General features: G+C 42.1%; 1 pseudogene; it reads right to left on the reverse strand.

The window, feature by feature from the left end:
- Positions 1-1412: 1412 nt before the first annotated feature.
- Positions 1413-1902, reverse strand: LOC110317372 (annotated as a pseudogene).
- Between the last annotated feature and the right edge of the window lie 3381 nt (positions 1903-5283).

Consider the following 5283-nt stretch of genomic DNA (forward strand, 5'->3'; position numbering starts at 1 on the left):
AAGGGCATATAAACTACCCATAGAGTACATGGTATTGTCACTGCTCTTGGTGACCTTCCAGAACTTGATGGTAGGACCTAACTGCTGAATACACACATACACTCCACATTTGAGTCAAGGAATATTGAGAAATAAAGCTAGTCTTTATGTGGAGGCTCCTTCCTTGAGGGCCGGCTTTCAGAGTGTTGCAGGGTGTTGTGCACAATTCCGGAGGAGAACAGTAATCAGACTTCCCCAGCTGTGTACTCTGTAGCTACAATAATGACAGGGTAAGACACACTCAGTGATACTATAGTAGCACGAATGCCATGGGAGTAACCAATCGCTTTCTGACTGTATTTAAGATCTGCTCCACACAATGGAACCCATATTAGGCACTGCAATCAGAGACAAGAACCTATAGCTAGATAGTTTAAAAGCCTAAGGATGGAACTTACCACTGATACTCTACTACATGGAAATACTATTAAATGAAGTCTTGCTAACCTATTCTTCCCATAGATTAGTGTGTCACACAGTTCTAACCATAAGAGCTTATTTTTCCAGTAGACGATGATTAACATGGGGATCCACAGATGGTCAAAGTGCAGAGAGCAAGAGAGTGTTAAAGGTTCAGCCCCAAATAAGACATCTATATCACAACCCTTCCTCCCAAGGCTCAGGGATGACTGTAAGAGTAAGAGGTGGTAGGAGAGTACCAGGAAACAATAGTGCTATTGTAGGTATTAACTCACAACAGTAGTGCGATTGTAGGTATTAACTCACAACAGTTGTGACAGCATGTGTAAGACCTGTGCAAGCTCAAGCCAGACAAAAATCACAATATGGAGAGGACAGGTGGATAGGAAGCCCCCCTCCTTGCTGAGGAGTAATTGTCAATTGATAGCTTCTGAAAGATGGAGAGTCTGTTTTGTTTAACAGTGTGACCTTGGTAGGTCAACCATGCTCCTGTAGATGTCCACAGTACATAGGCAGCGTAAACTGGATGTAATTTTTGTTTTTGCTTTGTTTTGTTTTGCTAAGAGGGGGATGGGGTGGAAGAGGGAATGAATGTAGAGGTAAGTGGTTAGGAAAGGAGGTGTGGAATGGATCCGGGAGAAATTAGGAGAAGGGAAGACATGACTAAAATATATGGCCTGAATCACTAATAAAAACAAAGGAATTTGGGGTGAGGTGATCTCCAGAGCACCTCCAGTTTCTTTCTAATCTCAGCAGTTACAAATAACAAAATTTCCAACCCAGCTTCACTCTTTAATAGCATGAATGCATATATTTATGTTCAAATCAGTGATGATAATTCTTTGTGGATATAAATTTTCTCAAGTAGGCTAATGTTAATGAAAATTTAAAAAATGCATTTGTTTTGTTTTGTTTATCTTTAAAGTTTATTCAATACAACATAATCTCCAACTTCACTGAGGTGGCTGACCATGTCCAGGACCGAAGCTGTGTCTAGATTGGAACTCATTTGCTGAGCCAGCCCCAGCCTCAGCTTTCTTGTCAGCTTCAGGGGGCACAGCACTCCTTCTGTAGGTGTCTCTATCTGCCTCTCGTCTTGGGAATCTTAAAGGCCGGTCACCCTCTGGACCTTTGGCCAAAGCCTGCCAGTCTCGAGACTGCAGGGTGGCAGGCACGATCTCCACAGTCTCCTGAGGTAGGTTCATGTAATCTCAGAGATGCTGGAGGCCCTCATTCCTAAGGTACCAGGAGAAATGTCTCCAAGCAAATTTCCTTCATGTAGCCTCAACACTTGAGAGACTGCACGGCCTTCATTACATGAAGGTTGGGCACATTCTTGTCTGCCAAATCGGGGAGTTTGTGGACATCTTTCTTGGCAACCATCATGCCTTCCTTAAAAAGGAGTTCATAGATGGCATTCGGATTCCTCTTAGGTATCAACATCATGGCTGCAGGGTCCAAGGCGGAGGCTGGAAAGGAAGGGACATTGGCCGAAAAATGTACTTTCCTAGTAGTATGAATGTCATGGGAGTATGAATGTCAGCAGTAGTGCTTAAGCTGGAAGATCTTAATTTATTTATTTTTTATCTTTAAATAGGTTTGGTTCTCAAGACAAACTATAAATTCATTTCCTAGTCAAATAATTTAGTCCCTTCATAGCTTTTTATATGGGCTCTTGAGATTTTCCTTTACATCCTCTCAGTTATGTCTGGATGAGAGGCGAGAATCCGTATGGCCATCAGTGGACAAACGTCATCATTCACACAGCACCAGATAAATAGCATCTCACGATCAAATGTTTACTTTCTGTTTTCTCTACCGTGGGTCCTGTGTTTACTGACCTCTACCACTTGTGGCTTCAGCTTTGGGGAGAAAATTGTGGGAAGATGTTTACATGTGAGGAAGTGTATCCCTCAGCAATGTTGGGTTGGAAGTAACAGAACAATAAGAAATTGTTTACAAAAATAATTGTCTCATCAGAGCTCAGTAAGATTGTTAGATTCTGTCATCCGGCACCTTTCCCACCCGAGGAGGGGTGTCCGCCCGGGAAGGGTCTCAAGGCCTGAGCTGGTAGGAGAGCCATCTTTGCTTCAGTGCACTGCCAGGGAGAAGTGACACAGCTGATGGGACAGACTCCATTTCTGGCTCCAGATATCCAGCACCTTTCCCTCCAGAGGAGAGCTGGTAAGAGAGCCATCTTTGTCCCAGTGCATGGCTGGGGAGAGGGCTGCCTGCAGAAGCGACACAGGCTCTGGCAGGGCCTCTCAGGAAACAGCTATATTAGGCTCCTGTCAGCAAGTATTTCTTAGCATCCACAATTATTTCTAGGTTTGGTGACTGTATATGGGATGTATTCCCAGGTGAGGTTGTTTCTGGATGGCCCTTCCTTCAGTCTCTGCTCCATACTTTGTCTTCTTTCCTTTTTAGACAAGAGCAACTCTGGGTTAAAAATTTGGAGATAAGTGGGTGGCCCCATCCTCCAACTGTGGGCCTTGCCTAACCTCTGGATAGAAGTACTACAATTCTAAGTCAAAACGTTTTTTCCTTCGGGACAAGGCATTTATGACTCAAAACTGAAAAACAGATACTCTGTAAAACAGGGTGCGGATGTGCATGATTGCATTCATGGATTGGGGCATTAATTTAAATGCTAAGAACCCGAACATATTTGTGGAGATTTCACAAAAGCTAAATTAAAGATTGAGGAATTAGCAAGTTAAATGTGCACACAAACAGATACTCTCCTTAAAGTTTACATTTGAGAAAGCAGTCACTGGCTGCTCTTGTCATTGCCACATTTGTATACTCTTCTATTCTCTTTCCACTGGCCTCTCTATGTGCATTTTGCAATTGCTGTTTAGCCAAATCATTCTGTTGGAAATATTTTCAGACATGAAATTATATTCTAATTTCCAATGTCAATGATTTTATAAATAGTTTGAACAGAATATTACTATACATGTAGATAAAACATAAATCATAGCTATTTCAATAAATGCTTTTTTCTAAATGTATCAACCATCTTGACCTTTATTTTTTAGTTTTATATATATATATATATATATATATATATATATATATATATATCTGAGGGGTCTAATTTTCTACTTAGCTGTATTTTAATTGGCCTATTGTGCTAGAGAGTGAGCTCCTTTGAGATGGAAGAAATGCGATTCTAGATTTATTGACAGCCACCTCTGGGAAACTGCACCCTTTAAGTACAGGAAAACCTTTTATTTCCTTTTGAAAAAGGTAATAGGTCTCTTGTAAGAAATTTATATTTGTTTTATCTTATTGAGTTGGCAATTTTTTGTCTAAGTTCTTAGCAAAAAGTAATGCACAAGCCTTTGAACTAAAAACAAAATATATCAAGGTGAATGAGCTTTGTAATTAATTGAATGATTCTTCTATAACTTGTTTCTTTAAAACACACACACACACACACAATTTTACACTTCTCAGTGAACAACATTCTATGAACTGTCTAGTAAATGCAGGAGATGCATGATACAAGTCCATGTTTCACATGCTTGATGATCCAGTTTCCAGGCAAAATGCTTCTCATCTTCCTTAAGAAAAAAAAAATGATTAGGACAGTAAGGCTTCCTAAACCAAGCCTCAGAAAATTTGTGTTTTGGTGATTTGGAAGATCTTAAAGACATCAGAGAAGTGTAATGACTTGGGGTGAGCTAGTAGGTTCCTGGGCTTTGGAATACAGTGAAAACCATTTTAGATTAAACAGAAGCCGATTTTGGAGGGAGCTGGAAACTAGGCAGAGAGGTCTGGGTTTGGCGCATCAGAATACTCGGAAAGTACTGGGAGATATGAAGAGTGCTGACTGTAGGGATACAGAAGGCTACCTGTGCAGTACTGAAAACACAATGGTGAGATTCTGCGAAGGGCCCGATACAGAGACAGCTGAGATGCTGTTGGAGTGCAGAGGGACTTTTGGGTCAAGGAGGATGGACATTTGCCATCTAATCCCTCCTTGACTCCTCTTTTCTGTACAAATCAGAAATCTTGGTGGCAAGTGATTGACTTTCAACTCAATATAGAATTTTTAAGAAATAATAATGAAATAAATTTCTTGATATAATTTACTAGATTGGTTCACACCGTTAAAGGAAAAACTTAGCAAACTTGGGAAAACATGAACCCAGTCATCTGACAAATTCACATTTATTTGTTTGCTGGGGAAGATAGTGTTGGATTGAGATAGATAGCAACTGTAAGGGACACTAAAACTAATTGCAGTAGGTTAAAAAAAAGGAGTATTAGAAGTGTTATTGATACGGTTCACTGCCAGGGAGAGGGCGGCCTGCAGAAGTGACACAGCTTCTGGGAAAGATCACATTTCTGGCTCCAGCCACCACGCACCTTTCCCGCTCGAGGAGGGGCGTCCACCCAGGAGGAGTCTCAAGGTCAGAGCTGGCAGGAGAGCCATCTTTGCTCAGGTTCGCTTAGGCTCCAGTCTGCACTGGCAAGAGTGTGGACCTCAGAAGCTACACAGCTTCGGGACAGATAGAAGCAACCTAACTGCTGGGACAGACCCTCTTTCGGGCTCCAGAAATTTGGGCACCTTCCTCTCCAGAGGAAAGGTGGCCACCTGTGAGGGCTCTGTCTGCCAGAGCAGGTGAGAGAGTCATATTGTGTCCAGGGTCCCTCAGTGGCTAGTCTGTGCAGGAGAGTGAATAAACTGCAGAGGCAACACATCTTCCGGGACAGGCCCTGTTTTGGGCCTACATCTTCAGCAAGGAGGCAGATCTGAATGCCAGGCCTCTGTGCACCTTCCCTGATAGAGGAGAGCTTCCCTTCAGAGAGTAA

The sequence above is a fragment of the Mus pahari genome, chromosome 2, assembly GCF_900095145.1.
Source record: "Mus pahari chromosome 2, PAHARI_EIJ_v1.1, whole genome shotgun sequence".
NCBI classification, from domain to species: Eukaryota; Metazoa; Chordata; class Mammalia; order Rodentia; family Muridae; genus Mus; species Mus pahari.